General features: G+C 52.3%; 67 non-coding genes and 22 pseudogenes across 67 annotated transcripts; all 89 read left to right on the forward strand.

The window, feature by feature from the left end:
- The first annotated feature begins 13 nt into the window (after positions 1 to 13).
- LOC131114765 (5S ribosomal RNA) lies at positions 14 to 132 on the forward strand. Its single transcript, XR_009122067.1, has one exon. It is a non-coding gene; the product is annotated as a 5S ribosomal RNA (ribosomal RNA).
- A 112-nt stretch (positions 133 to 244) lies between these two features.
- Positions 245 to 353, forward strand: LOC131112791 (5S ribosomal RNA; annotated as a pseudogene).
- Positions 354 to 464: 111 nt separating this feature from the next.
- On the forward strand, positions 465 to 583 carry LOC131112650 (5S ribosomal RNA). Its single transcript, XR_009121411.1, has one exon. It is a non-coding gene; the product is annotated as a 5S ribosomal RNA (ribosomal RNA).
- Positions 584 to 695: 112 nt separating this feature from the next.
- LOC131117197 (5S ribosomal RNA) lies at positions 696 to 814 on the forward strand. The gene has a single exon (XR_009124422.1). It is a non-coding gene; the product is annotated as a 5S ribosomal RNA (ribosomal RNA).
- Positions 815 to 926: 112 nt separating this feature from the next.
- On the forward strand, positions 927 to 1,045 carry LOC131116212 (5S ribosomal RNA). Its single transcript, XR_009123469.1, has one exon. It is a non-coding gene; the product is annotated as a 5S ribosomal RNA (ribosomal RNA).
- Positions 1,046 to 1,157: 112 nt separating this feature from the next.
- Positions 1,158 to 1,266, forward strand: LOC131113009 (5S ribosomal RNA; annotated as a pseudogene).
- A 112-nt stretch (positions 1,267 to 1,378) lies between these two features.
- Positions 1,379 to 1,497, forward strand: LOC131116990 (5S ribosomal RNA). Its single transcript, XR_009124220.1, has one exon. It is a non-coding gene; the product is annotated as a 5S ribosomal RNA (ribosomal RNA).
- Positions 1,498 to 1,609: 112 nt separating this feature from the next.
- On the forward strand, positions 1,610 to 1,728 carry LOC131116992 (5S ribosomal RNA). Its single transcript, XR_009124222.1, has one exon. It is a non-coding gene; the product is annotated as a 5S ribosomal RNA (ribosomal RNA).
- A 112-nt stretch (positions 1,729 to 1,840) lies between these two features.
- LOC131117512 (5S ribosomal RNA) lies at positions 1,841 to 1,958 on the forward strand. Its single transcript, XR_009124727.1, has one exon. It is a non-coding gene; the product is annotated as a 5S ribosomal RNA (ribosomal RNA).
- A 112-nt stretch (positions 1,959 to 2,070) lies between these two features.
- Positions 2,071 to 2,189, forward strand: LOC131116162 (5S ribosomal RNA). The gene has a single exon (XR_009123422.1). It is a non-coding gene; the product is annotated as a 5S ribosomal RNA (ribosomal RNA).
- A 112-nt stretch (positions 2,190 to 2,301) lies between these two features.
- LOC131117441 (5S ribosomal RNA) lies at positions 2,302 to 2,420 on the forward strand. Its single transcript, XR_009124659.1, has one exon. It is a non-coding gene; the product is annotated as a 5S ribosomal RNA (ribosomal RNA).
- A 111-nt stretch (positions 2,421 to 2,531) lies between these two features.
- LOC131115834 (5S ribosomal RNA) lies at positions 2,532 to 2,650 on the forward strand. Its single transcript, XR_009123103.1, has one exon. It is a non-coding gene; the product is annotated as a 5S ribosomal RNA (ribosomal RNA).
- Positions 2,651 to 2,762: 112 nt separating this feature from the next.
- LOC131115997 (5S ribosomal RNA) lies at positions 2,763 to 2,881 on the forward strand. Its single transcript, XR_009123263.1, has one exon. It is a non-coding gene; the product is annotated as a 5S ribosomal RNA (ribosomal RNA).
- A 111-nt stretch (positions 2,882 to 2,992) lies between these two features.
- On the forward strand, positions 2,993 to 3,111 carry LOC131112661 (5S ribosomal RNA). The gene has a single exon (XR_009121412.1). It is a non-coding gene; the product is annotated as a 5S ribosomal RNA (ribosomal RNA).
- Positions 3,112 to 3,223: 112 nt separating this feature from the next.
- On the forward strand, positions 3,224 to 3,342 carry LOC131118240 (5S ribosomal RNA). Its single transcript, XR_009125406.1, has one exon. It is a non-coding gene; the product is annotated as a 5S ribosomal RNA (ribosomal RNA).
- A 112-nt stretch (positions 3,343 to 3,454) lies between these two features.
- LOC131112260 (5S ribosomal RNA) lies at positions 3,455 to 3,563 on the forward strand (annotated as a pseudogene).
- A 112-nt stretch (positions 3,564 to 3,675) lies between these two features.
- On the forward strand, positions 3,676 to 3,793 carry LOC131119089 (5S ribosomal RNA). The gene has a single exon (XR_009126218.1). It is a non-coding gene; the product is annotated as a 5S ribosomal RNA (ribosomal RNA).
- A 112-nt stretch (positions 3,794 to 3,905) lies between these two features.
- LOC131115589 (5S ribosomal RNA) lies at positions 3,906 to 4,024 on the forward strand. Its single transcript, XR_009122867.1, has one exon. It is a non-coding gene; the product is annotated as a 5S ribosomal RNA (ribosomal RNA).
- Positions 4,025 to 4,136: 112 nt separating this feature from the next.
- Positions 4,137 to 4,245, forward strand: LOC131113598 (5S ribosomal RNA; annotated as a pseudogene).
- Positions 4,246 to 4,356: 111 nt separating this feature from the next.
- LOC131112673 (5S ribosomal RNA) lies at positions 4,357 to 4,475 on the forward strand. Its single transcript, XR_009121413.1, has one exon. It is a non-coding gene; the product is annotated as a 5S ribosomal RNA (ribosomal RNA).
- Positions 4,476 to 4,587: 112 nt separating this feature from the next.
- LOC131112092 (5S ribosomal RNA) lies at positions 4,588 to 4,696 on the forward strand (annotated as a pseudogene).
- A 111-nt stretch (positions 4,697 to 4,807) lies between these two features.
- Positions 4,808 to 4,926, forward strand: LOC131112686 (5S ribosomal RNA). Its single transcript, XR_009121416.1, has one exon. It is a non-coding gene; the product is annotated as a 5S ribosomal RNA (ribosomal RNA).
- A 112-nt stretch (positions 4,927 to 5,038) lies between these two features.
- LOC131117698 (5S ribosomal RNA) lies at positions 5,039 to 5,157 on the forward strand. Its single transcript, XR_009124908.1, has one exon. It is a non-coding gene; the product is annotated as a 5S ribosomal RNA (ribosomal RNA).
- A 111-nt stretch (positions 5,158 to 5,268) lies between these two features.
- Positions 5,269 to 5,387, forward strand: LOC131114766 (5S ribosomal RNA). Its single transcript, XR_009122068.1, has one exon. It is a non-coding gene; the product is annotated as a 5S ribosomal RNA (ribosomal RNA).
- Positions 5,388 to 5,499: 112 nt separating this feature from the next.
- LOC131117513 (5S ribosomal RNA) lies at positions 5,500 to 5,617 on the forward strand. Its single transcript, XR_009124728.1, has one exon. It is a non-coding gene; the product is annotated as a 5S ribosomal RNA (ribosomal RNA).
- Positions 5,618 to 5,729: 112 nt separating this feature from the next.
- LOC131117428 (5S ribosomal RNA) lies at positions 5,730 to 5,848 on the forward strand. The gene has a single exon (XR_009124647.1). It is a non-coding gene; the product is annotated as a 5S ribosomal RNA (ribosomal RNA).
- A 112-nt stretch (positions 5,849 to 5,960) lies between these two features.
- On the forward strand, positions 5,961 to 6,079 carry LOC131117442 (5S ribosomal RNA). Its single transcript, XR_009124660.1, has one exon. It is a non-coding gene; the product is annotated as a 5S ribosomal RNA (ribosomal RNA).
- Positions 6,080 to 6,190: 111 nt separating this feature from the next.
- On the forward strand, positions 6,191 to 6,309 carry LOC131115835 (5S ribosomal RNA). The gene has a single exon (XR_009123104.1). It is a non-coding gene; the product is annotated as a 5S ribosomal RNA (ribosomal RNA).
- Positions 6,310 to 6,421: 112 nt separating this feature from the next.
- LOC131117332 (5S ribosomal RNA) lies at positions 6,422 to 6,540 on the forward strand. Its single transcript, XR_009124553.1, has one exon. It is a non-coding gene; the product is annotated as a 5S ribosomal RNA (ribosomal RNA).
- A 111-nt stretch (positions 6,541 to 6,651) lies between these two features.
- LOC131112698 (5S ribosomal RNA) lies at positions 6,652 to 6,770 on the forward strand. The gene has a single exon (XR_009121417.1). It is a non-coding gene; the product is annotated as a 5S ribosomal RNA (ribosomal RNA).
- A 112-nt stretch (positions 6,771 to 6,882) lies between these two features.
- On the forward strand, positions 6,883 to 7,001 carry LOC131118241 (5S ribosomal RNA). Its single transcript, XR_009125407.1, has one exon. It is a non-coding gene; the product is annotated as a 5S ribosomal RNA (ribosomal RNA).
- Positions 7,002 to 7,113: 112 nt separating this feature from the next.
- On the forward strand, positions 7,114 to 7,222 carry LOC131112261 (5S ribosomal RNA; annotated as a pseudogene).
- A 112-nt stretch (positions 7,223 to 7,334) lies between these two features.
- On the forward strand, positions 7,335 to 7,452 carry LOC131119091 (5S ribosomal RNA). Its single transcript, XR_009126219.1, has one exon. It is a non-coding gene; the product is annotated as a 5S ribosomal RNA (ribosomal RNA).
- Positions 7,453 to 7,564: 112 nt separating this feature from the next.
- On the forward strand, positions 7,565 to 7,683 carry LOC131115590 (5S ribosomal RNA). The gene has a single exon (XR_009122868.1). It is a non-coding gene; the product is annotated as a 5S ribosomal RNA (ribosomal RNA).
- Positions 7,684 to 7,795: 112 nt separating this feature from the next.
- LOC131113599 (5S ribosomal RNA) lies at positions 7,796 to 7,904 on the forward strand (annotated as a pseudogene).
- A 111-nt stretch (positions 7,905 to 8,015) lies between these two features.
- LOC131112709 (5S ribosomal RNA) lies at positions 8,016 to 8,134 on the forward strand. The gene has a single exon (XR_009121418.1). It is a non-coding gene; the product is annotated as a 5S ribosomal RNA (ribosomal RNA).
- Positions 8,135 to 8,246: 112 nt separating this feature from the next.
- LOC131116701 (5S ribosomal RNA) lies at positions 8,247 to 8,365 on the forward strand. The gene has a single exon (XR_009123940.1). It is a non-coding gene; the product is annotated as a 5S ribosomal RNA (ribosomal RNA).
- A 112-nt stretch (positions 8,366 to 8,477) lies between these two features.
- LOC131111864 (5S ribosomal RNA) lies at positions 8,478 to 8,586 on the forward strand (annotated as a pseudogene).
- Positions 8,587 to 8,697: 111 nt separating this feature from the next.
- On the forward strand, positions 8,698 to 8,816 carry LOC131116570 (5S ribosomal RNA). Its single transcript, XR_009123813.1, has one exon. It is a non-coding gene; the product is annotated as a 5S ribosomal RNA (ribosomal RNA).
- A 112-nt stretch (positions 8,817 to 8,928) lies between these two features.
- LOC131116225 (5S ribosomal RNA) lies at positions 8,929 to 9,047 on the forward strand. Its single transcript, XR_009123482.1, has one exon. It is a non-coding gene; the product is annotated as a 5S ribosomal RNA (ribosomal RNA).
- A 112-nt stretch (positions 9,048 to 9,159) lies between these two features.
- On the forward strand, positions 9,160 to 9,268 carry LOC131113600 (5S ribosomal RNA; annotated as a pseudogene).
- A 111-nt stretch (positions 9,269 to 9,379) lies between these two features.
- LOC131112720 (5S ribosomal RNA) lies at positions 9,380 to 9,498 on the forward strand. The gene has a single exon (XR_009121419.1). It is a non-coding gene; the product is annotated as a 5S ribosomal RNA (ribosomal RNA).
- Positions 9,499 to 9,610: 112 nt separating this feature from the next.
- On the forward strand, positions 9,611 to 9,729 carry LOC131116239 (5S ribosomal RNA). Its single transcript, XR_009123495.1, has one exon. It is a non-coding gene; the product is annotated as a 5S ribosomal RNA (ribosomal RNA).
- A 111-nt stretch (positions 9,730 to 9,840) lies between these two features.
- Positions 9,841 to 9,959, forward strand: LOC131112731 (5S ribosomal RNA). The gene has a single exon (XR_009121420.1). It is a non-coding gene; the product is annotated as a 5S ribosomal RNA (ribosomal RNA).
- Positions 9,960 to 10,071: 112 nt separating this feature from the next.
- On the forward strand, positions 10,072 to 10,190 carry LOC131118242 (5S ribosomal RNA). The gene has a single exon (XR_009125408.1). It is a non-coding gene; the product is annotated as a 5S ribosomal RNA (ribosomal RNA).
- A 112-nt stretch (positions 10,191 to 10,302) lies between these two features.
- Positions 10,303 to 10,411, forward strand: LOC131112263 (5S ribosomal RNA; annotated as a pseudogene).
- Positions 10,412 to 10,523: 112 nt separating this feature from the next.
- LOC131112667 (5S ribosomal RNA) lies at positions 10,524 to 10,641 on the forward strand (annotated as a pseudogene).
- A 112-nt stretch (positions 10,642 to 10,753) lies between these two features.
- Positions 10,754 to 10,872, forward strand: LOC131116702 (5S ribosomal RNA). Its single transcript, XR_009123941.1, has one exon. It is a non-coding gene; the product is annotated as a 5S ribosomal RNA (ribosomal RNA).
- A 112-nt stretch (positions 10,873 to 10,984) lies between these two features.
- LOC131111865 (5S ribosomal RNA) lies at positions 10,985 to 11,093 on the forward strand (annotated as a pseudogene).
- Positions 11,094 to 11,204: 111 nt separating this feature from the next.
- Positions 11,205 to 11,323, forward strand: LOC131116916 (5S ribosomal RNA). The gene has a single exon (XR_009124149.1). It is a non-coding gene; the product is annotated as a 5S ribosomal RNA (ribosomal RNA).
- A 112-nt stretch (positions 11,324 to 11,435) lies between these two features.
- Positions 11,436 to 11,554, forward strand: LOC131116165 (5S ribosomal RNA). The gene has a single exon (XR_009123424.1). It is a non-coding gene; the product is annotated as a 5S ribosomal RNA (ribosomal RNA).
- Positions 11,555 to 11,666: 112 nt separating this feature from the next.
- On the forward strand, positions 11,667 to 11,785 carry LOC131117443 (5S ribosomal RNA). The gene has a single exon (XR_009124661.1). It is a non-coding gene; the product is annotated as a 5S ribosomal RNA (ribosomal RNA).
- A 111-nt stretch (positions 11,786 to 11,896) lies between these two features.
- Positions 11,897 to 12,015, forward strand: LOC131115836 (5S ribosomal RNA). Its single transcript, XR_009123105.1, has one exon. It is a non-coding gene; the product is annotated as a 5S ribosomal RNA (ribosomal RNA).
- Positions 12,016 to 12,127: 112 nt separating this feature from the next.
- On the forward strand, positions 12,128 to 12,245 carry LOC131118818 (5S ribosomal RNA). The gene has a single exon (XR_009125967.1). It is a non-coding gene; the product is annotated as a 5S ribosomal RNA (ribosomal RNA).
- Positions 12,246 to 12,356: 111 nt separating this feature from the next.
- On the forward strand, positions 12,357 to 12,475 carry LOC131112743 (5S ribosomal RNA). Its single transcript, XR_009121421.1, has one exon. It is a non-coding gene; the product is annotated as a 5S ribosomal RNA (ribosomal RNA).
- Positions 12,476 to 12,587: 112 nt separating this feature from the next.
- LOC131118243 (5S ribosomal RNA) lies at positions 12,588 to 12,706 on the forward strand. The gene has a single exon (XR_009125409.1). It is a non-coding gene; the product is annotated as a 5S ribosomal RNA (ribosomal RNA).
- A 112-nt stretch (positions 12,707 to 12,818) lies between these two features.
- Positions 12,819 to 12,927, forward strand: LOC131112898 (5S ribosomal RNA; annotated as a pseudogene).
- Positions 12,928 to 13,039: 112 nt separating this feature from the next.
- LOC131119092 (5S ribosomal RNA) lies at positions 13,040 to 13,157 on the forward strand. Its single transcript, XR_009126220.1, has one exon. It is a non-coding gene; the product is annotated as a 5S ribosomal RNA (ribosomal RNA).
- A 112-nt stretch (positions 13,158 to 13,269) lies between these two features.
- LOC131115592 (5S ribosomal RNA) lies at positions 13,270 to 13,388 on the forward strand. The gene has a single exon (XR_009122869.1). It is a non-coding gene; the product is annotated as a 5S ribosomal RNA (ribosomal RNA).
- Positions 13,389 to 13,500: 112 nt separating this feature from the next.
- LOC131113601 (5S ribosomal RNA) lies at positions 13,501 to 13,609 on the forward strand (annotated as a pseudogene).
- A 111-nt stretch (positions 13,610 to 13,720) lies between these two features.
- LOC131117284 (5S ribosomal RNA) lies at positions 13,721 to 13,839 on the forward strand. The gene has a single exon (XR_009124506.1). It is a non-coding gene; the product is annotated as a 5S ribosomal RNA (ribosomal RNA).
- A 112-nt stretch (positions 13,840 to 13,951) lies between these two features.
- Positions 13,952 to 14,070, forward strand: LOC131116703 (5S ribosomal RNA). Its single transcript, XR_009123942.1, has one exon. It is a non-coding gene; the product is annotated as a 5S ribosomal RNA (ribosomal RNA).
- A 112-nt stretch (positions 14,071 to 14,182) lies between these two features.
- Positions 14,183 to 14,291, forward strand: LOC131111867 (5S ribosomal RNA; annotated as a pseudogene).
- A 111-nt stretch (positions 14,292 to 14,402) lies between these two features.
- Positions 14,403 to 14,521, forward strand: LOC131116571 (5S ribosomal RNA). Its single transcript, XR_009123814.1, has one exon. It is a non-coding gene; the product is annotated as a 5S ribosomal RNA (ribosomal RNA).
- A 112-nt stretch (positions 14,522 to 14,633) lies between these two features.
- On the forward strand, positions 14,634 to 14,752 carry LOC131116226 (5S ribosomal RNA). The gene has a single exon (XR_009123483.1). It is a non-coding gene; the product is annotated as a 5S ribosomal RNA (ribosomal RNA).
- Positions 14,753 to 14,864: 112 nt separating this feature from the next.
- LOC131113602 (5S ribosomal RNA) lies at positions 14,865 to 14,973 on the forward strand (annotated as a pseudogene).
- A 111-nt stretch (positions 14,974 to 15,084) lies between these two features.
- On the forward strand, positions 15,085 to 15,203 carry LOC131112754 (5S ribosomal RNA). The gene has a single exon (XR_009121422.1). It is a non-coding gene; the product is annotated as a 5S ribosomal RNA (ribosomal RNA).
- Positions 15,204 to 15,315: 112 nt separating this feature from the next.
- On the forward strand, positions 15,316 to 15,434 carry LOC131116240 (5S ribosomal RNA). The gene has a single exon (XR_009123496.1). It is a non-coding gene; the product is annotated as a 5S ribosomal RNA (ribosomal RNA).
- Positions 15,435 to 15,545: 111 nt separating this feature from the next.
- Positions 15,546 to 15,664, forward strand: LOC131112766 (5S ribosomal RNA). Its single transcript, XR_009121423.1, has one exon. It is a non-coding gene; the product is annotated as a 5S ribosomal RNA (ribosomal RNA).
- Positions 15,665 to 15,776: 112 nt separating this feature from the next.
- On the forward strand, positions 15,777 to 15,895 carry LOC131118244 (5S ribosomal RNA). The gene has a single exon (XR_009125410.1). It is a non-coding gene; the product is annotated as a 5S ribosomal RNA (ribosomal RNA).
- Positions 15,896 to 16,007: 112 nt separating this feature from the next.
- Positions 16,008 to 16,116, forward strand: LOC131112264 (5S ribosomal RNA; annotated as a pseudogene).
- Positions 16,117 to 16,228: 112 nt separating this feature from the next.
- Positions 16,229 to 16,346, forward strand: LOC131112669 (5S ribosomal RNA; annotated as a pseudogene).
- A 112-nt stretch (positions 16,347 to 16,458) lies between these two features.
- LOC131115593 (5S ribosomal RNA) lies at positions 16,459 to 16,577 on the forward strand. Its single transcript, XR_009122870.1, has one exon. It is a non-coding gene; the product is annotated as a 5S ribosomal RNA (ribosomal RNA).
- Positions 16,578 to 16,689: 112 nt separating this feature from the next.
- On the forward strand, positions 16,690 to 16,798 carry LOC131113603 (5S ribosomal RNA; annotated as a pseudogene).
- A 111-nt stretch (positions 16,799 to 16,909) lies between these two features.
- Positions 16,910 to 17,028, forward strand: LOC131112778 (5S ribosomal RNA). The gene has a single exon (XR_009121424.1). It is a non-coding gene; the product is annotated as a 5S ribosomal RNA (ribosomal RNA).
- Positions 17,029 to 17,140: 112 nt separating this feature from the next.
- On the forward strand, positions 17,141 to 17,259 carry LOC131116704 (5S ribosomal RNA). The gene has a single exon (XR_009123943.1). It is a non-coding gene; the product is annotated as a 5S ribosomal RNA (ribosomal RNA).
- A 112-nt stretch (positions 17,260 to 17,371) lies between these two features.
- LOC131111868 (5S ribosomal RNA) lies at positions 17,372 to 17,480 on the forward strand (annotated as a pseudogene).
- Positions 17,481 to 17,591: 111 nt separating this feature from the next.
- LOC131116573 (5S ribosomal RNA) lies at positions 17,592 to 17,710 on the forward strand. The gene has a single exon (XR_009123816.1). It is a non-coding gene; the product is annotated as a 5S ribosomal RNA (ribosomal RNA).
- A 112-nt stretch (positions 17,711 to 17,822) lies between these two features.
- Positions 17,823 to 17,941, forward strand: LOC131116227 (5S ribosomal RNA). The gene has a single exon (XR_009123484.1). It is a non-coding gene; the product is annotated as a 5S ribosomal RNA (ribosomal RNA).
- Positions 17,942 to 18,053: 112 nt separating this feature from the next.
- Positions 18,054 to 18,162, forward strand: LOC131113605 (5S ribosomal RNA; annotated as a pseudogene).
- Positions 18,163 to 18,272: 110 nt separating this feature from the next.
- Positions 18,273 to 18,391, forward strand: LOC131112790 (5S ribosomal RNA). Its single transcript, XR_009121425.1, has one exon. It is a non-coding gene; the product is annotated as a 5S ribosomal RNA (ribosomal RNA).
- Positions 18,392 to 18,503: 112 nt separating this feature from the next.
- Positions 18,504 to 18,622, forward strand: LOC131116705 (5S ribosomal RNA). Its single transcript, XR_009123944.1, has one exon. It is a non-coding gene; the product is annotated as a 5S ribosomal RNA (ribosomal RNA).
- Positions 18,623 to 18,734: 112 nt separating this feature from the next.
- LOC131115998 (5S ribosomal RNA) lies at positions 18,735 to 18,853 on the forward strand. The gene has a single exon (XR_009123264.1). It is a non-coding gene; the product is annotated as a 5S ribosomal RNA (ribosomal RNA).
- A 111-nt stretch (positions 18,854 to 18,964) lies between these two features.
- Positions 18,965 to 19,083, forward strand: LOC131112802 (5S ribosomal RNA). The gene has a single exon (XR_009121427.1). It is a non-coding gene; the product is annotated as a 5S ribosomal RNA (ribosomal RNA).
- A 112-nt stretch (positions 19,084 to 19,195) lies between these two features.
- On the forward strand, positions 19,196 to 19,314 carry LOC131116706 (5S ribosomal RNA). Its single transcript, XR_009123945.1, has one exon. It is a non-coding gene; the product is annotated as a 5S ribosomal RNA (ribosomal RNA).
- A 112-nt stretch (positions 19,315 to 19,426) lies between these two features.
- On the forward strand, positions 19,427 to 19,545 carry LOC131116707 (5S ribosomal RNA). Its single transcript, XR_009123946.1, has one exon. It is a non-coding gene; the product is annotated as a 5S ribosomal RNA (ribosomal RNA).
- A 112-nt stretch (positions 19,546 to 19,657) lies between these two features.
- LOC131112448 (5S ribosomal RNA) lies at positions 19,658 to 19,766 on the forward strand (annotated as a pseudogene).
- Positions 19,767 to 19,877: 111 nt separating this feature from the next.
- LOC131116574 (5S ribosomal RNA) lies at positions 19,878 to 19,996 on the forward strand. Its single transcript, XR_009123817.1, has one exon. It is a non-coding gene; the product is annotated as a 5S ribosomal RNA (ribosomal RNA).
- Positions 19,997 to 20,108: 112 nt separating this feature from the next.
- LOC131116228 (5S ribosomal RNA) lies at positions 20,109 to 20,227 on the forward strand. The gene has a single exon (XR_009123485.1). It is a non-coding gene; the product is annotated as a 5S ribosomal RNA (ribosomal RNA).
- The last annotated feature ends 32 nt before the right edge of the window (positions 20,228 to 20,259 follow it).

Raw genomic sequence — 20,259 nt, forward strand, 5'->3', positions numbered from 1 at the left:
AGTTGATGTGGCAGCTTACGGCCATACTACCCTGAAAACGCCCGATCTCGTCCGATCTCGGAAGCTAAGCAGGGGCGGGCCTGGTTAGTACTTGGATGGGAGACCGCCTGGGAATACCAGGTGCTGTAAGCTTTTTATGGTTTCTGCTCTTGCCTGACAGCAGAGGGCGCTGTTTGACACTTTTTGCTGGAGTCTAGTTTGGCCTGCGTCGCCTTCAAATAGGATCTTTACAGTTGCCCTGGCAGCTTACGGCCACACTACCCTGAAAACGCCTGATCTCGGAAGCTAAGCAGGGGAGGGCCTGGTTAGTACTTGGATGGGAGACCGCCTGGGAATACCAGGTGCTGTAAGCTTTTTATGGTTTCTGCTCTAGCCTGACAGCAGAGGGCGCTGTTTGACACTTTTTGCTGGATCTAGTTTGGCCTGCGTCGCCTTCAAATAAGATCTTTTCAGTTGTCCTGGCAGCTTACGGCCATACCACCCTGAAAACGCCTGATCTCGTCCGATCTCGGAAGCTAAGCAGGGGCGGGCCTGGTTAGTACTTGGATGGGAGACCGCCTGGGAATACCAGGTGCTGTAAGCTTTTCATGGTTTCTGCTCTTGCCTGACAGCAGAGGGCGCTGTTTGACACTTTTTGCTGGAGTCTAGTTTGGCCTGCGTCTTCTTCAAATAGGATCTTTTCAGTTGCCCTGGCAGCTTACGGCCATACTACCCTGAAAACGCCCGATCTCGTCCGATCTCGGAAGCTAAGCAGGGGCGGGACTGGTTAGTACTTGGATGGGAGACCGCCTGGGAATACCAGGTGCTGTAAGCTTTTCATGGTTTCTGCTCTTGCCTGACAGCAGAGGGCGCTGTTTGACATGTTTTGCTGGAGTCTAGTTTGGCCTGCGTCACCTTCAAATAGGATCTTTTCAGTTGACCTGGCAGCTTACGGCCATACTACCCTGAAAACGCCCGATCTCGTCCGATCTCGGAAGCTAAGCAGGGGCGGGCCTGGTTAGTACTTGGATGGGAGACCGCCTGGGAATACCAGGTGCTGTACGCTTTTTATGGTTTCTGCTCTTGCCTGACAGCAGAGGGCGCTGTTTGACACTTTTTGCTGGAGTCTAGTTTGTCCTGCGTCGCCTTCAAATAGGATCTTTTCAGTTGCCTTGGCAGCTTTTGGCCATACTACCCTGAAAACGCCCGATCTCGGAAGCTAAGCAGGGGCGGGCCTGGTTAGTACTTGGATGGGAGACCGCCTGGGAATACCAGGTGCTGTAAGCTTTTTATGGTTTCTGCTCTTGCCTGACAGCAGAGGGCGCTGTTTGACATGTTTTGCTGGAGTCGAGTTTGGCCTGCGTCACCTTCAAATAGGATTTTTTCAGTTGACCTGGCAGCTTACGGCCATACTACCTTGAAAACGCCCGATCTCGTCCGATCTCGGAAGCTAAGCACGGGCGGGCCTGGTTAGTACTTGAATGGGAGACCGCCTGGGAATACCAGGTGCTGTAAGCTTTTTATGGTTTCTGCTCTAGCCTGACAGCAGAGGGCGCTGTTTGACATGTTTTGCTGGAGTCGAGTTTGGCCTGCGTCACCTTCAAATAGGATTTTTTCAGTTGACCTGGCAGCTTACGGCCATACTACCTTGAAAACGCCCGATCTCGTCCGATCTCGGAAGCTAAGCACGGGCGGGCCTGGTTAGTACTTGAATGGGAGACCGCCTGGGAATACCAGGTGCTGTAAGCTTTTTATGGTTTCTGCTCTTGCCTAACAGCAGAGGGCGCTGTTTGACACTTTTTGCTGGAGTCTAGTTTGGCCTGCGTCGCCTTCAAATAGGATCTTTTCAGTTGCCCTGGCAGCTTACGGCCATACTACCCTGAAAACGCCCGGTCTCGTCCGATCTCGGAAGCTAAGCAGGGTGGGCCTGGTTAGTACTTGGATGGGAGACCGCCTGGGAATACCAGGTGCTGTAAGCTTTTTATGGTTTCTGCTCTTGCCTGACAGCAGAGGGCGCTGTTTGCCACTTTTTTCTGGAGTCTAGTTTGGCCTGCGTCGCCTTCAAATAGGACATTTTCAGTTGCCCTGGCAGCTTACGGCCATACTACCCTGAAAAAGCCCGATCTCGTCCGATCTCGGAAGCTAAGCAGGGACGGGCCTGGTTAGTACTTGGATGGGAGACCGCCTGGGAATACCAGGTGCTGTAAGCTTTTTATGGTTTCTGCTCTTGCCTGACAGCAGAGGGCGCTGTTCGACACTTTTTGCTGGAGTCTAGTTTGGCCTGCGTCTTCTTCAAATAGGATCTTTTCAGTTGACCTGGCAGCTTATGGCCATACTACACTGAAAACGCCCGATCTCGTCCGATCTCGGAAGCTAAGCAGGGGCGGGCCTGGTTAGTACTAGAATGGGAGACCGCCTGGGAATACCAGGTGCTGTAAGCTTTTTATGGTTTCTGCTCTAGCCTGACAGCAGAGGGCGCTGTTTGACACTTTTTGCTGGATCTAGTTTGGCCTGCGTCGCCTTCAAATAAGATCTTTTCAGTTGTCCTGGCAGCTTACGGCCACACCACCCTGAAAACGCCTGATCTCGTCCGATCTCGGAAGCTAAGCAGGGGCGGGCCTGGTTAGTACTTGGATGGGAGACCGCCTGGGAATACCAGGTGCTGTAAGCTTTTTTTGGTTTCTGCTCTTGCCTGACAGCAGAGGGCGCTGTTTGACACTTTTTGCTGGAATCTAGTTTGGCCTGCGTCGCCTTCAAATAGGATCTTTTCAGTTGATGTGGCAGCTTACGGCCATATTACCCTGAAAACGCCCGATCTCGTCCGATCTCGGAAGCTAAGCAGGGGCGGGCCTGGTTAGTACTTGGATGGGAGACCGCCTGGGAATACCAGGTGCTGTAAGCTTTTTATGGTTTCTGCTCTAGCCTGACAGCAGAGGGCGCTGTTTGACACTTTTTGCTGGATCTAGTTTGGCCTGCGTCGCCTTCAAATAAGATCTTTTCAGTTGTCCTGGCAGCTTACGGCCATACCACCCTGAAAACGCCTGATCTCGTCCGATCTCGGAAGCTAAGCAGGGGCGGGCCTGGTTAGTACTTGGATGGGAGACCGCCTGGGAATACCAGGTGCTGTAAGCTTTTTATGGTTTCTGCTCTTGCCTGACAGCAGAGGGCGCTGTTTGACACTTTTTGCTGGAGTCTAGTTTGGCCTGCGTCGCCTTCAAATAGGATCTTTTCAGTCACCCTTGCAGCTTACGGCCATACTACCCTGAAAACGCCCGATCTCGTCCGATCTCGGAAGCTAAGCAGGGGCGGTCCTGGTTAGTACTTGGATGGGAGACCGCCTGGGATTACCAGGTGCTGTAAGCTTTTTATGGTTTCTGCTCTTGCCTGACAGCAGAGGGCGCTGTTTGACACTTTTTGCTGGAGTCTAGTTTGGCCTGCGTCTTCTTCAAATAGGATCTTTTCAGTTGTCCTGGCAGCTTACGGCCATACTACCCTGAAAACGCCCGATCTCGGAAGCTAAGCAGGGGCGGGCCTGGTTAGTACTTGGATGGGAGACCGCCTGTGAATACCAGGTGCTGTAAGCTTTTTATGGTTTCTGCTCTTGCCTGACAGCAGAGGGCGCTGTTTGACACTTTTTGCTGTAGTCTAGTTTGGCCTGCGTCACTTTCAAATAGGATCTTTTCAGTTGACCTGGCAGCTTAGGCCATACTACCCTGAAAACGCCCGATCTCGTACGATCTCGGAAGCTAAGCAGGGCCGGGCCTGGTTAGTACTTGGATGGGAGACCGCCTGTGAATACCAGGTGCTGTAAGCTTTTTATGGTTTCTGCTCTTGCCTGACAGCAGAGGGCGCTGTTTGACACTTTTTGCTGTAGTCTAGTTTGGCCTGCGTCACCTTCAAATAGGATCTTTTCAGTTGACCTGGCAGCTTACGGCCATACTACCCTGAAAACGCCCGATCTCGTCCGATCTCGGAAGCTAAGCAGGGGCGGGCCTGGTTAGTACTTGGCTGGGAGACCGCCTGGGAATACCAGGTGCTGTAAGCTTTTTATGGTTTCTGCTCTTGCCTGACAGCAGAGGGCGCTGTTTGACATGTTTTGCTGGAGTCTAGTTTGTCCTGCGTCGCCTTCAAATAGGATCTTTTCAGTTGCCTTGGCAGCTTTTGGCCATACTACCCTGAAAACGCCTGATCTCGGAAGCTAAGCAGGGGAGGGCCTGGTTAGTACTTGGATGGGAGACCGCCTGGGAATACCAGGTGCTGTAAGCTTTTTATGGTTTTTGCTCTAGCCTGACAGCAGAGGGCGCTGTTTGACACTTTTTGCTGGATCTAGTTTGGCCTGCGTCGCCTTCAAATAAGATCTTTTCAGTTGTCCTGGCAGCTTACGGCCATACCACCCTGAAAACGCCTGATCTCGTCCGATCTCGGAAGCTAAGCAGGGGCGGGCCTGGTTAGTACTTGGATGGGAGACCGCCTGGGAATACCAGGTGCTGTAAGCTTTTTATGGTTTCTGCTCTTGCCTGACAGCAGAGGGCGCTGTTTGACACCTTTTGCTGGAGTCTAGTTTGGCCTGCGTCGCCTTCAAATAGGATCTTTTCAGTTGATGTGGCAGCTTACGGCCATACTACCCTGAAAACGCCTGATCTCGGAAGCTAAGCAGGGGAGGGCCTGGTTAGTACTTGGATGGGAGACCGCCTGGGAATACCAGGTGCTGTAAGCTTTTTATGGTTTTTGCTCTAGCCTGACAGCAGAGGGCGCTGTTTGACACTTTTTGCTGGATCTAGTTTGGCCTGCGTCGCCTTCAAATAAGATCTTTTCAGTTGTCCTGGCAGCTTACGGCCATACCACCCTGAAAACGCCTGATCTCGTCCGATCTCGGAAGCTAAGCAGGGGCGGGCCTGGTTAGTACTTGGATGGGAGACCGCCTGGGAATACCAGGTGCTGTAAGCTTTTTATGGTTTCTGCTCTTGCCTGACAGCAGAGGGCGCTGTTTGACACCTTTTGCTGGAGTCTAGTTTGGCCTGCGTCGCCTTCAAATAGGATCTTTTCAGTTGATGTGGCAGCTTACGGCCATACTACCCTGAAAACGCCCGATCTCGTCCGATCTCGGAAGCTAAGCAGGGGCGAGCCTGGTTAGTACTTAAATGGGAGACCGCCTGGGAATACCAGGTGCTGTAAGCTTTTTATGGTTTCTGCTCTAGCCTGACAGCAGAGGGCGCTGTTTGACACTTTTTGCTGGATCTAGTTTGGCCTGCGTCGCCTTCAAATAAGATCTTTTCCGTTGTCCTGGCTGCTTACGGCCATACTACCCTGAAAACGCCCGATCTCGTCCGATCTCGGAAGCTAAGCAGGGGCGGGCCTGGTTAGTACTTGGATGGGAGACCGCCTGGGAATACCAGGTGCTGTAAGCTTTTTAACGTTTCTGCTCTTGCCTGACAGCAGAGGGCGCTGTTTGACACTTTTTGCTGGAGTCTAGTTTGGCCTGCGTCGCCTTCAAATAGGATCTTTTCAGTTGCCCTGGCAGCTTACGGCCATACTACCCTGAAAACGCCCGGTCTCGTCCGATCTCGGAAGCTAAGCAGGGTGGGCCTGGTTAGTACTTGGATGGGAGACCGCCTGGGAATACCAGGTGCTGTAAGCTTTTTATGGTTTCTGCTCTTGCCTGACAGCAGAGGGCGCTGTTTGCCACTTTTTTCTGGAGTCTAGTTTGGCCTGCGTCGCCTTCAAATAGGACATTTTCAGTTGCCCTGGCAGCTTTCGGCCATACTACCCTGAAAAAGCCCGATCTCGTCCGATCTCGGAAGCTAAGCAGGGACGGGCCTGGTTAGTACTTGGATGGGAGACCGCCTGGGAATACCAGGTGCTGTAAGCTTTTTATGGTTTCTGCTCTTGCCTGACAGCAGAGGGCGCTGTTCGACACTTTTTGCTGGAGTCTAGTTTGGCCTGCGTCTTCTTCAAATAGGATCTTTTCAGTTGACCTGGCAGCTTATGGCCATACTACACTGAAAACGCCCGATCTCGTCCGATCTCGGAAGCTAAGCAGGGGCGGGCCTGGTTAGTACTAGAATGGGAGACCGCCTGGGAATACCAGGTGCTGTAAGCTTTTTATGGTTTCTGCTCTAGCCTGACAGCAGAGGGCGCTGTTTGACACTTTTTGCTGGATCTAGTTTGGCCTGCGTCGCCTTCAAATAAGATCTTTTCAGTTGTCCTGGCAGCTTACGGCCACACCACCCTGAAAACGCCTGATCTCGTCCGATCTCGGAAGCTAAGCAGGGGCGGGCCTGGTTAGTACTTGGATGGGAGACCGCCTGGGAATACCAGGTGCTGTAAGCTTTTTTTGGTTTCTGCTCTTGCCTGACAGCAGAGGGCGCTGTTTGACACTTTTTGCTGGAATCTAGTTTGGCCTGCGTCGCCTTCAAATAGGATCTTTTCAGTTGATGTGGCAGCTTACGGCCATATTACCCTGAAAACGCCCGATCTCGTCCGATTTCGGAAGCTAAGCAGGGGCGGGCCTGGTTAGTACTTGGATGGGAGACCGCCTGGGAATACCAGGTGCTGTAAGCTTTTTATGGTTTCTGCTCTAGCCTGACAGCAGAGGGCGCTGTTTGACACTTTTTGCTGGATCTAGTTTGGCCTGCGTCGCCTTCAAATAAGATCTTTTCAGTTGTCCTGGCAGCTTACGGCCATACCACCCTGAAAACGCCTGATCTCGTCCGATCTCGGAAGCTAAGCAGGGGCGGGCCTGGTTAGTACTTGGATGGGAGACCGCCTGGGAATACCAGGTGCTGTAAGCTTTTTATGGTTTCTGCTCTTGCCTGACAGCAGAGGGCGCTGTTTGACACTTTTTGCTGGAGTCTAGTTTGGCCTGCGTCGCCTTCAAATAGGATCTTTTCAGTCACCCTTGCAGCTTACGGCCATACTACCCTGAAAACGCCCGATCTCGTCCGATCTCGGAAGCTAAGCAGGGGCGGTCCTGGTTAGTACTTGGATGGGAGACCGCCTGGGATTACCAGGTGCTGTAAGCTTTTTATGGTTTCTGCTCTTGCCTGACAGCAGAGGGCGCTGTTTGACACTTTTTGCTGGAGTCTAGTTTGGCCTGCGTCTTCTTCAAATAGGATCTTTTCAGTTGTCCTGGCAGCTTACGGCCATACTACCCTGAAAACGCCCGATCTCGGAAGCTAAGCAGGGGCGGGCCTGGTTAGTACTTGGATGGGAGACCGCCTGTGAATACCAGGTGCTGTAAGCTTTTTATGGTTTCTGCTCTTGCCTGACAGCAGAGGGCGCTGTTTGACACTTTTTGCTGTAGTCTAGTTTGGCCTGCGTCACTTTCAAATAGGATCTTTTCAGTTGACCTGGCAGCTTAGGCCATACTACCCTGAAAACGCCCGATCTCGTACGATCTCGGAAGCTAAGCAGGGCCGGGCCTGGTTAGTACTTGGATGGGAGACCGCCTGTGAATACCAGGTGCTGTAAGCTTTTTATGGTTTCTGCTCTTGCCTGACAGCAGAGGGCGCTGTTTGACACTTTTTGCTGTAGTCTAGTTTGGCCTGCGTCACCTTCAAATAGGATCTTTTCAGTTGACCTGGCAGCTTACGGCCATACTACCCTGAAAACGCCCGATCTCGTCCGATCTCGGAAGCTAAGCAGGGGCGGGCCTGGTTAGTACTTGGCTGGGAGACCGCCTGGGAATACCAGGTGCTGTAAGCTTTTTATGGTTTCTGCTCTTGCCTGACAGCAGAGGGCGCTGTTTGACATGTTTTGCTGGAGTCTAGTTTGTCCTGCGTCGCCTTCAAATAGGATCTTTTCAGTTGCCTTGGCAGCTTTTGGCCATACTACCCTGAAAACGCCTGATCTCGGAAGCTAAGCAGGGGAGGGCCTGGTTAGTACTTGGATGGGAGACCGCCTGGGAATACCAGGTGCTGTAAGCTTTTTATGGTTTTTGCTCTAGCCTGACAGCAGAGGGCGCTGTTTGACACTTTTTGCTGGATCTAGTTTGGCCTGCGTCGCCTTCAAATAAGATCTTTTCAGTTGTCCTGGCAGCTTACGGCCATACCACCCTGAAAACGCCTGATCTCGTCCGATCTCGGAAGCTAAGCAGGGGCGGGCCTGGTTAGTACTTGGATGGGAGACCGCCTGGGAATACCAGGTGCTGTAAGCTTTTTATGGTTTCTGCTCTTGCCTGACAGCAGAGGGCGCTGTTTGACACCTTTTGCTGGAGTCTAGTTTGGCCTGCGTCGCCTTCAAATAGGATCTTTTCAGTTGATGTGGCAGCTTACGGCCATACTACCCTGAAAACGCCCGATCTCGTCCGATCTCGGAAGCTAAGCAGGGGCGAGCCTGGTTAGTACTTGGATGGGAGACCGCCTGGGAATACCAGGTGCTGTAAGCTTTTCATGGTTTCTGCTCTTGCCTGACAGCAGAGGGCGCTGTTTGACATGTTTTGCTGGAGTCTAGTTTGGCCTGCGTCACCTTCAAATAGGATCTTTTCAGTTGACCTGGCAGCTTACGGCCATACTACCCTGAAAACGCCCGATCTCGGAAGCTAAGCAGGGGCGGGCCTGGTTAGTACTTGGATGGGAGACCGCCTGGGAATACCAGGTGCTGTAAGCTTTTTATGGTTTCTGCTCTAGCCTGACAGCAGAGGGCGCTGTTTGACACTTTTTGCTGGATTTAGTTTGGCCTGCGTCGCCTTCAAATAAGATCTTTTCAGTTGTCCTGGCAGCTTACGGCCATACTACCCTGAAAACGCCCGATCTCGTCCGATCTCGGAAGCTAAGCAGGGGTGGGCCTGGTTAGTACTTGGATGGGAGACCGCCTGGCAATACCAGGTGCTGTAAGCCTTTTATGGTTTCTGCTCTTGCCTGACAGCAGAGGGCGCTGTTTGACACTTTTTGCTGGAGTCTAGTTTGGCCTGCGTCGCCTTCAAATAGGATCTTTTCATTTGCCCTGGCAGCTTACGACCATACTACCCTGAAAACGCCCGATCTCGTCCGATCTCGGAAGCTAAGCAGGGGCGGGCCTGGTTAGTACTTGGATGGGAGACCGCCTGGGAATACCAGGTGCTGTAAGCTTTTTATGGTTTCTGCTCTAGCCTGACAGCAGAGGGCGCTGTTTGACATGTTTTGCTGGAGTCTAGTTTGTCCTGCGTCGCCTTCAAATAGGATCTTTTCAGTTGCCTTGGCAGCTTTTGGCCATACTACCCTGAAAACGCCTGATCTCGGAAGCTAAGCAGGGGAGGGCCTGGTTAGTACTTGGATGGGAGACCGCCTGGGAATACCAGGTGCTGTAAGCTTTTTATGGTTTCTGCTCTAGCCTGACAGCAGAGGGCGCTGTTTGACACTTTTTGCTGGATCTAGTTTGGCCTGCGTCGCCTTCAAATAAGATCTTTTCAGTTGTCCTGGCAGCTTACGGCCATACCACCCTGAAAACGCCTGATCTCGTCCGATCTCGGAAGCTAAGCAGGGGCGGGCCTGGTTAGTACTTGGATGGGAGACCGCCTGGGAATACCAGGTGCTGTAAGCTTTTTATGGTTTCTGCTCTTGCCTGACAGCAGAGGGCGCTGTTTGACACCTTTTGCTGGAGTCTAGTTTGGCCTGCGTCGCCTTCAAATAGGATCTTTTCAGTTGATGTGGCAGCTTACGGCCATATTACCCTGAAAACGCCCGATCTCGTCCGATCTCGGAAGCTAAGCAGGGGCGGGCCTGGTTAGTACTTGGATGGGAGACCGCCTGAGAATACCAGGTGCTGTAAGCTTTTTATGGTTTCTGCTCTAGCCTGACAGCAGAGGGCGCTGTTTGACACTTTTTGCTGGATCTAGTTTGGCCTGCGTCGCCTTCAAATAAGATCTTTTCAGTTGTCCTGGCAGCTTACGGCCATACCACCCTGAAAACGCCTGATCTCGTCCGATCTCGGAAGCTAAGCAGGGGCGGGCCTGGTTAGTACTTGGATGGGAGACCGCCTGGGAATACCAGGTGCTGTAAGCTTTTTATGGTTTCTGCTCTTGCCTGACAGCAGAGGGCGCTGTTTGACACTTTTTGCTGGAGTCGAGTTTGGCCTGCGTCGCCTTCAAATAGGATCTTTTCAGTCGCCCTTGCAGCTTACGGCCATACTACCCTGAAAACGCCCGATCTCGTCCGATCTCGGAAGCTAAGCAGGGGCGGTCCTGGTTAGTACTTGGATGGGAGACCGCCTGGGATTACCAGGTGCTGTAAGCTTTTTATGGTTTCTGCTCTTGCCTGACAGCAGAGGGCGCTGTTTGACACTTTTTGCTGGAGTCTAGTTTGGCCTGCGTCTTCTTCAAATAGGATCTTTTCAGTTGTCCTGGCAGCTTACGGCCATACTACCCTGAAAACGCCCGATCTCGGAAGCTAAGCAGGGGCGGGCCTGGTTAGTACTTGGATGGGAGACCGCCTGTGAATACCAGGTGCTGTAAGCTTTTTATGGTTTCTGCTCTTGCCTGACAGCAGAGGGCGCTGTTTGACACTTTTTGCTGTAGTCTAGTTTGGCCTGCGTCACTTTCAAATAGGATCTTTTCAGTTGACCTGGCAGCTTAGGCCATACTACCCTGAAAACGCCCGATCTCGTACGATCTCGGAAGCTAAGCAGGGCCGGGACTGGTTAGTACTTGGATGGGAGACCGCCTGTGAATACCAGGTGCTGTAAGCTTTTTATGGTTTCTCCTCTTGCCTGACAGCAGAGGGCGCTGTTTGACACTTTTTGCTGTAGTCTAGTTTGGCCTGCGTCACCTTCAAATAGGATCTTTTCAGTTGACCTGGCAGCTTACGGCCATACTACCCTGAAAACGCCCGATCTCGTCCGATCTCGGAAGCTAAGCAGGGGCGAGCCTGGTTAGTACTTGGATGGGAGACCGCCTGGGAATACCAGGTGCTGTAAGCTTTTCATGGTTTCTGCTCTTGCCTGACAGCAGAGGGCGCTGTTTGACATGTTTTGCTGGAGTCTAGTTTGGCCTGCGTCACCTTCAAATAGGATCTTTTCAGTTGACCTGCCAGCTTACGGCCATACTACCCTGAAAACGCCCGATCTCGGAAGCTAAGCAGGGGCGGGCCTGGTTAGTACTTGGATGGGAGACCGCCTGGGAATACCAGGTGCTGTAAGCTTTTTATGGTTTCTGCTCTAGCCTGACAGCAGAGGGCGCTGTTTGACACTTTTTGCTGGATCTAGTTTGGCCTGCGTCGCCTTCAAATAAAATCTTTTCAGTTTTCTTGGCAGCTTACGGCCATACTACCCTGAAAACGCCCGATCTCGTCTGATCTCGGAAGCTAAGCAGGGGTGGGCCTGGTTAGTACTTGGATGGGAGACCGCCTGGCAATACCAGGTGCTGTAAGCCTTTTATGGTTTCTGCTCTTGCCTGACAGCAGAGGGCGCTGTTTGACACTTTTTGCTGGAGTCTAGTTTGGCCTGCGTCGCCTTCAAATAGGACATTTTCAGTTGCCCTGGCAGCTTACGGCCATACTACCCTGAAAAAGCCCGATCTCGTCCGATCTCGGAAGCTAAGCAGGGACGGGCCTGGTTAGTACTTGGATGGGAGACCGCCTGGGAATACCAGGTGCTGTAAGCTTTTTATGGTTTCTGCTCTTGCCTGACAGCAGAGGGCGCTGTTCGACACTTTTTGCTGGAGTCTAGTTTGGCCTGCGTCTTCTTCAAATAGGATCTTTTCAGTTGACCTGGCAGCTTATGGCCATACTACACTGAAAACGCCCGATCTCGTCCGATCTCGGAAGCTAAGCAGGGGCGGGCCTGGTTAGTACTAGAATGGGAGACCGCCTGGGAATACCAGGTGCTGTAAGCTTTTTATGGTTTCTGCTCTAGCCTGACAGCAGAGGGCGCTGTTTGACACTTTTTGCTGGATCTAGTTTGGCCTGCGTCGCCTTCAAATAAGATCTTTTCAGTTGTCCTGGCAGCTTACGGCCACACCACCCTGAAAACGCCTGATCTCGTCCGATCTCGGAAGCTAAGCAGGGGCGGGCCTGGTTAGTACTTGGATGGGAGACCGCCTGGGAATACCAGGTGCTGTAAGCTTTTTTTGGTTTCTGCTCTTGCCTGACAGCAGAGGGCGCTGTTTGACACTTTTTGCTGGAATCTAGTTTGGCCTGCGTCGCCTTCAAATAGGATCTTTTCAGTTGATGTGGCAGCTTACGGCCATATTACCCTGAAAACGCCCGATCTCGTCCGATCTCGGAAGCTAAGCAGGGGCGGGCCTGGTTAGTACTTGGATGGGAGACCGCCTGGGAATACCAGGTGCTGAAGCTTTTTATGGTTTCTGCTCTAGCCTGACAGCAGAGGGCGCTGTTTGACACTTTTTGCTGGATCTAGTTTGGCCTGCGTCGCCTTCAAATAAGATCTTTTCAGTTGTCCTGGCAGCTTACGGCCATACCACCCTGAAAACGCCTGATCTCGTCCGATCTCGGAAGCTAAGCAGGGGCGGGCCTGGTTAGTACTTGGATGGGAGACCGCCTGGGAATACCAGGTGCTGTAAGCTTTTTATGGTTTCTGCTCTTGCCTGACAGCAGAGGGCGCTGTTTGACACTTTTTGCTGGAGTCTAGTTTGGCCTGCGTCGCCTTCAAATAGGATCTTTTCAGTCACCCTTGCAGCTTACGGCCATACTACCCTGAAAACGCCCGATCTCGTCCGATCTCGGAAGCTAAGCAGGGGCGGTCCTGGTTAGTACTTGGATGGGAGACCGCCTGGGATTACCAGGTGCTGTAAGCTTTTTATGGTTTCTGCTCTTGCCTGACAGCAGAGGGCGCTGTTTGACACTTTTTGCTGGAGTCTAGTTTGGCCTGCGTCTTCTTCAAATAGGATCTTTTCAGTTGTCCTGGCAGCTTACGGCCATACTACCCTGAAAATGCCCGATCTCGGAAGCTAAGCAGGGGCGGGCCTGGTTAGTACTTGGATGGGAGACCGCCTGTGAATACCAGGTGCTGTAAGCTTTTTATGGTTTCTGCTCTTGCCTGACAGCAGAGGGCGCTGTTTGACACTTTTTGCTGTAGTCTAGTTTGGCCTGCGTCACTTTCAAATAGGATCTTTTCAGTTGACCTGGCAGCTTAGGCCATACTACCCTGAAAACGCCCGATCTCGTACGATCTCGGAAGCTAAGCAGGGCCGGGCCTGGTTAGTACTTGGATGGGAGACCGCCTGTGAATACCAGGTGCTGTAAGCTTTTTATGGTTTCTGCTCTTGCCTGACAGCAGAGGGCGCTGTTTGACACTTTTTGCTGTAGTCTAGTTTGGCCTGCGTCACCTTCAAATAGGATCTTTTCAGTTGACCTGGCAGCTTACGGCCATACTACCCTGAAAACGCCCGATCTCGTCCGATCTCGGAAGCTAAGCAGGGGCGGGCCTGGTTAGTACTTGGCTGGGAGACCGCCTGGGAATACCAGGTGCTGTAAGCTTTTTATGGTTTCTGCTCTTGCCTGACAGCAGAGGGCGCTGTTTGACATGTTTTGCTGGAGTCTAGTTTGTCCTGCGTCGCCTTCAAATAGGATCTTTTCAGTTGCCTTGGCAGCTTTTGGCCATACTACCCTGAAAACGCCTGATCTCGGAAGCTAAGCAGGGGAGGGCCTGGTTAGTACTTGGATGGGAGACCGCCTGGGAATACCAGGTGCTGTAAGCTTTTTATGGTTTTTGCTCTAGCCTGACAGCAGAGGGCGCTGTTTGACACTTTTTGCTGGATCTAGTTTGGCCTGCGTCGCCTTCAAATAAGATCTTTTCAGTTGTCCTGGCAGCTTACGGCCATACCACCCTGAAAACGCCTGATCTCGTCCGATCTCGGAAGCTAAGCAGGGGCGCGCCTGGTTAGTACTTGGATGGGAGACCGCCTGGGAATACCAGGTGCTGTAAGCTTTTTATGGTTTCTGCTCTTGCCTGACAGCAGAGGGCGCTGTTTGACACCTTTTGCTGGAGTCTAGTTTGGCCTGCGTCGCCTTCAAATAGGATCTTTTCAGTTGATGTGGCAGCTTACGGCCATACTACCCTGAAAACGCCCGATCTCGTCCGATCTCGGAAGCTAAGCAGGGGCGAGCCTGGTTAGTACTTGGATGGGAGACCGCCTGGGAATACCAGGTGCTGTAAGCTTTTCATGGTTTCTGCTCTTGCCTGACAGCAGAGGGCGCTGTTTGACATGTTTTGCTGGAGTCTAGTTTGGCCTGCGTCACCTTCAAATAGGATCTTTTCAGTTGACCTGGCAGCTTACGGCCATACTACCCTGAAAACGCCCGATCTCGGAAGCTAAGCAGGGGCGGGCCTGGTTAGTACTTGGATGGGAGACCGCCTGGGAATACCAGGTGCTGTAAGCTTTTTATGGTTTCTGCTCTAGCCTGACAGCAGAGGGCGCTGTTTGACACTTTTTGCTGGATCTAGTTTGGCCTGCGTCGCCTTCAAATAAGATCTTTTCAGTTGTCCTGGCAGCTTACGGCCATACTACCCTGAAAACGCCCGATCTCGTCCGATCTCGGAAGCTAAGCAGGGGTGGGCCTGGTTAGTACTTGGATGGGAGACCGCCTGGCAATACCAGGTGCTGTAAGCCTTTTATGGTTTCTGCTCTTGCCTGACAGCAGAGGGCGCTGTTTGACACTTTTTGCTGGAGTCTAGTTTGGCCTGCGTCGCCTTCAAATAGGATCTTTTCATTTGCCCTGGCAGCTTACGACCATACTACCCTGAAAACGCCCGATCTCGTCCGATCTCGGAAGCTAAGCAGGGGCGGGCCTGGTTAGTACTTGGATGGGAGACCGCCTGGGAATACCAGGTGCTGTAAGCTTTTTATGGTTTCTGCTCTAGCCTGACAGCAGAGGGCGCTGTTTGACATGTTTTGCTGGAGTCTAGTTTGTCCTGCGTCGCCTTCAAATAGGATCTTTTCAGTTGCCTTGGCAGCTTTTGGCCATACTACCCTGAAAACGCCTGATCTCGGAAGCTAAGCAGGGGAGGGCCTGGTTAGTACTTGGATGGGAGACCGCCTGGGAATACCAGGTGCTGTAAGCTTTTTATGGTTTCTGCTCTAGCCTGACAGCAGAGGGCGCTGTTTGACACTTTTTGCTGGATCTAGTTTGGCCTGCGTCGCCTTCAAATAAGATCTTTTCAGTTGTCCTGGCAGCTTACGGCCATACCACCCTGAAAACGCCTGATCTCGTCCGATCTCGGAAGCTAAGCAGGGGCGGGCCTGGTTAGTACTTGGATGGGAGACCGCCTGGGAATACCAGGTGCTGTAAGCTTTTTATGGTTTCTGCTCTTGCCTGACAGCAGAGGGCGCTGTTTGACACCTTTTGCTGGAGTCTAGTTTGGCCTGCGTCGCCTTCAAATAGGATCTTTTCAGTTGATGTGGCAGCTTACGGCCATATTACCCTGAAAACGCCCGATCTCGTCCGATCTCGGAAGCTAAGCAGGGGCGGGCCTGGTTAGTACTTGGATGGGAGACCGCCTGAGAATACCAGGTGCTGTAAGCTTTTTATGGTTTCTGCTCTAGCCTGACAGCAGAGGGCGCTGTTTGACACTTTTTGCTGGATCTAGTTTGGCCTGCGTCGCCTTCAAATAAGATCTTTTCAGTTGTCCTGGCAGCTTACGGCCATACCACCCTGAAAACGCCTGATCTCGTCCGATCTCGGAAGCTAAGCAGGGGCGGGCCTGGTTAGTACTTGGATGGGAGACCGCCTGGGAATACCAGGTGCTGTAAGCTTTTTATGGTTTCTGCTCTTGCCTGACAGCAGAGGGCGCTGTTTGACACTTTTTGCTGGAGTCTAGTTTGGCCTGCGTCGCCTTCAAATAGGATCTTTTCAGTCGCCCTTGCAGCTTACGGCCATACTACCCTGAAAACGCCCGATCTCGTCCGATCTCGGAAGCTAAGCAGGGGCGGTCCTGGTTAGTACTTGGATGGGAGACCGCCTGGGATTACCAGGTGCTGTAAGCTTTTTATGGTTTCTGCTCTTGCCTGACAGCAGAGGGCGCTGTTTGACACTTTTTGCTGGAGTCTAGTTTGGCCTGCGTCTTCTTCAAATAGGATCTTTTCAGTTGTCCTGGCAGCTTACGGCCATACTACCCTGAAAACGCCCGATCTCGGAAGCTAAGCAGGGGCGGGCCTGGTTAGTACTTGGATGGGAGACCGCCTGTGAATACCAGGTGCTGTAAGCTTTTTATGGTTTCTGCTCTTGCCTGACAGCAGAGGGCGCTGTTTGACACTTTTTGCTGTAGTCTAGTTTGGCCTGCGTCACTTTCAAATAGGATCTTTTCAGTTGACCTGGCAGCTTAGGCCATACTACCCTGAAAACGCCCGATCTCGTACGATCTCGGAAGCTAAGCAGGGCCGGGACTGGTTAGTACTTGGATGGGAGACCGCCTGTGAATACCAGGTGCTGTAAGCTTTTTATGGTTTCTCCTCTTGCCTGACAGCAGAGGGCGCTGTTTGACACTTTTTGCTGTAGTCTAGTTTGGCCTGCGTCACCTTCAAATAGGATCTTTTCAGTTGACCTGGCAGCTTACGGCCATACTACCCTGAAAACGCCCGATCTCGTCCGATCTCGGAAGCTAAGCAGGGGCGGGCCTGGTTAGTACTTGGCTGGGAGACCGCCTGGGAATACCAGGTGCTGTAAGCTTTTTATGGTTTCTGCTCTTGCCTGACAGCAGAGGGCGCTGTTTGACATGTTTTGCTGGAGTCTAGTTTGTCCTGCGTCGCCTTCAAATAGGATCTTTTCAGTTGCCTTGGCAGCTTTTGGCCATACTACCCTGAAAACGCCTGATCTCGGAAGCTAAGCAGGGGAGGGCCTGGTTAGTACTTGGATGGGAGACCGCCTGGGAATACCAGGTGCTGTAAGCTTTTTATGGTTTTTGCTCTAGCCTGACAGCAGAGGGCGCTGTTTGACACTTTTTGCTGGATCTAGTTTGGCCTGCGTCGCCTTCAAATAAGATCTTTTCAGTTGTCCTGGCAGCTTACGGCCATACCACCCTGAAAACGCCTGATCTCGTCCGATCTCGGAAGCTAAGCAGGGGCGGGCCTGGTTAGTACTTGGATGGGAGACCGCCTGGGAATACCAGGTGCTGTAAGCTTTTTATGGTTTCTGCTCTTGCCTGACAGCAGAGGGCGCTGTTTGACACCTTTTGCTGGAGTCTAGTTTGGCCTGCGTCGCCTTCAAATAGGATCTTTTCAGTTGATGTGGCAGCTTACGGCCATACTACCCTGAAAACGCCCGATCTCGTCCGATCTCGGAAGCTAAGCAGGGGCGAGCCTGGTTAGTACTTGGATGGGAGACCGCCTGGGAATACCAGGTGCTGTAAGCTTTTCATGGTTTCTGCTCTTGCCTGACAGCAGAGGGCGCTGTTTGACATGTTTTGCTGGAGTCTAGTTTGGCCTGCGTCACCTTCAAATAGGATCTTTTCAGTTGACCTGCCAGCTTACGGCCATACTACCCTGAAAACGCCCGATCTCGGAAGCTAAGCAGGGGCGGGCCTGGTTAGTACTTGGATGGGAGACCGCCTGGGAATACCAGGTGCTGTAAGCTTTTTATGGTTTCTGCTCTAGCCTGACAGCAGAGGGCGCTGTTTGACACTTTTTGCTGGATCTAGTTTGGCCTGCGTCGCCTTCAAATAAAATCTTTTCAGTTTTCTTGGCAGCTTACGGCCATACTACCCTGAAAACGCCCGATCTCGTCCGATCTCGGAAGCTAAGCAGGGGTGGGCCTGGTTAGTACTTGGATGGGAGACCGCCTGGCAATACCAGGTGCTGTAAGCCTTTTATGGTTTCTGCTCTTGCCTGACAGCAGAGGGCGCTGTTTGACACTTTTTGCTGGAGTCTAGTTTGGCCTGCGTCGCCTTCAAATAGGATCTTTTCATTTGCCCTGGCAGCTTACGACCATACTACCCTGAAAACGCCCGATCTCGTCCGATCTCGGAAGCTAAGCAGGGGCGGGCCTGGTTAGTACTTGGATGGGAGACCGCCTGGGAATACCAGGTGCTGTAAGCTTTTTATGGTTTCTGCTCTAGCCTGACAGCAGAGGGCGCTGTTTGACATGTTTTGCTGGAGTCTAGTTTGTCCTGCGTCGCCTTCAAATAGGATCTTTTCAGTTGCCTTGGCAGCTTTTGGCCATACTACCCTGAAAACGCCTGATCTCGGAAGCTAAGCAGGGGAGGGCCTGGTTAGTACTTGGATGGGAGACCGCCTGGGAATACCAGGTGCTGTAAGCTTTTTATGGTTTCTGCTCTAGCCTGACAGCAGAGGGCGCTGTTTGACACTTTTGCTGGATCTAGTTTGGCCTGCGTCGCCTTCAAATAAGATCTTTTCAGTTGTCCTGGCAGCTTACGGCCATACCACCCTGAAAACGCCTGATCTCGTCCGATCTCGGAAGCTAAGCAGGGGCGGGCCTGGTTAGTACTTGGATGGGAGACCGCCTGGGAATACCAGGTGCTGTAAGCTTTTTATGGTTTCTGCTCTTGCCTGACAGCAGAGGGCGCTGTTTGACACCTTTTGCTGGAGTCTAGTTTGGCCTGCGTCGCCTTCAAATAGGATCTTTTCAGTTGATGTGGCAGCTTACGGCCATACTACCCTGAAAACGCCCGATCTCGTCCGATCTCGGAAGCTAAGCAGGGGCGAGCCTGGTTAGTACTTGGATGGGAGACCGCCTGGGAATACCAGGTGCTGTAAGCTTTTTATGGTTTCTGCTCTTGCCTGACAGCAGAGGGCGCTGTTTGACACCTTTTGCTGGAGTCTAGTTTGGCCTGCGTCGCCTTCAAATAGGATCTTTTCAGTTGATGTGGCAGCTTACGGCCATATTACCCTGAAAACGCCCGATCTCGTCCGATCTCGGAAGCTAAGCAGGGGCGGGCCTGGTTAGTACTTGGATGGGAGACCGCCTGGGAATACCAGGTGCTGTAAGCTTTTTATGGTTTCTGCTCTAGCCTGACAGCAGAGGGCGCTGTTTGACACTTTTTGCTGGATCTAGTTTGGCCTGCGTCGCCTTCAAATAAGATCTTTTCAGTTGTCCTGGCAGCTTACGGCCATACCACCCTGAAAACGCCTGATCTCGTCCGATCTCGGAAGCTAAGCAGGGGCGGGCCTGGTTAGTACTTGGATGGGAGACCGCCTGGGAATACCAGGTGCTGTAAGCTTTTTATGGTTTCTGCTCTTGCCTGACAGCAGAGGGCGCTGTTTGACACCTTTTGCTGGAGTCTAGTTTGGCCTGCGTCGCCTTCAAATAGGATCTTTTCAGTTGATGTGGCAGCTTACGGCCATACTACCCTGAAAACGCCCGATCTCGTCCGATCTCGGAAGCTAAGCAGGGGCGAGCCTGGTTAGTACTTGGATGGGAGACCGCCTGGGAATACCAGGTGCTGTAAGCTTTTTATGGTTTCTGCTCTTGCCTGACAGCAGAGGGCGCTGTTTGACACCTTTTGCTGGAGTCTAGTTTGGCCTGCGTCGCCTTCAAATAGGATCTTTTCAGTTGATGTGGCAGCTTACGGCCATACTACCCTGAAAACGCCCGATCTCGTCCGATCTCGGAAGCTAAGCAGGGGCGAGCCTGGTTAGTACTTGGATGGGAGACCGCCTGGGAATACCAGGTGCTGTAAGCTTTTCATGGTTTCTGCTCTTGCCTGACAGCAGAGGGCGCTGTTTGACATGTTTTGCTGGAGTCTAGTTTGGCCTGCGTCACCTTCAAATAGGATCTTTTCAGTTGATGTGCCAGCTTACGGCCATATTACCCTGAAAACGCCCGATCTCGGAAGCTAAGCAGGGGCGGGCCTGGTTAGTACTTGGATGGGAGACCGCCTGGGAATACCAGGTGCTGTAAGCTTTTTATGGTTTCTGCTCTAGCCTGACAGCAGAGGGCGCTGTTTGACACTTTTTGCTGGATCTAGTTTGGCCTGCGTCGCCTTCAAATAAGATCTTTTCAGTTGTCCTGGCAGCTTACGGCCATACTACCCTGAAAACGCCCGATCTCGTCCGATCTCGGAAGCTAAGCAGGGGTGGGCCTGGTTAGTACTTGGATGGGAGACCGCCTGGCAATACCAGGTGCTGTAAGCCTTTTATGGTTTCTGCTCTTGCCTGACAGCAGAGGGCGCTGTTTGACACTTTTTGCTGGAGTCTAGTTTGGCCTGCGTCGCCTTCAAATAGGATCTTTTCATTTGCCCTGGCAGCTTACGACCATACTACCCTGAAAACGCCCGATCTCGTCCGATCTCGGAAGCTAAGCAGGGGCGGGCCTGGTTAGTACTTGGATGGGAGACCGCCTGGGAATACCAGGTGCTGTAAGCTTTTTATGGTTTCTGCTCTAGCCTGACAGCAGA

This window comes from Doryrhamphus excisus, unplaced genomic scaffold (assembly GCF_030265055.1).
Source record: "Doryrhamphus excisus isolate RoL2022-K1 unplaced genomic scaffold, RoL_Dexc_1.0 HiC_scaffold_25, whole genome shotgun sequence".
Classification (NCBI taxonomy): domain Eukaryota; kingdom Metazoa; phylum Chordata; class Actinopteri; order Syngnathiformes; family Syngnathidae; genus Doryrhamphus; species Doryrhamphus excisus.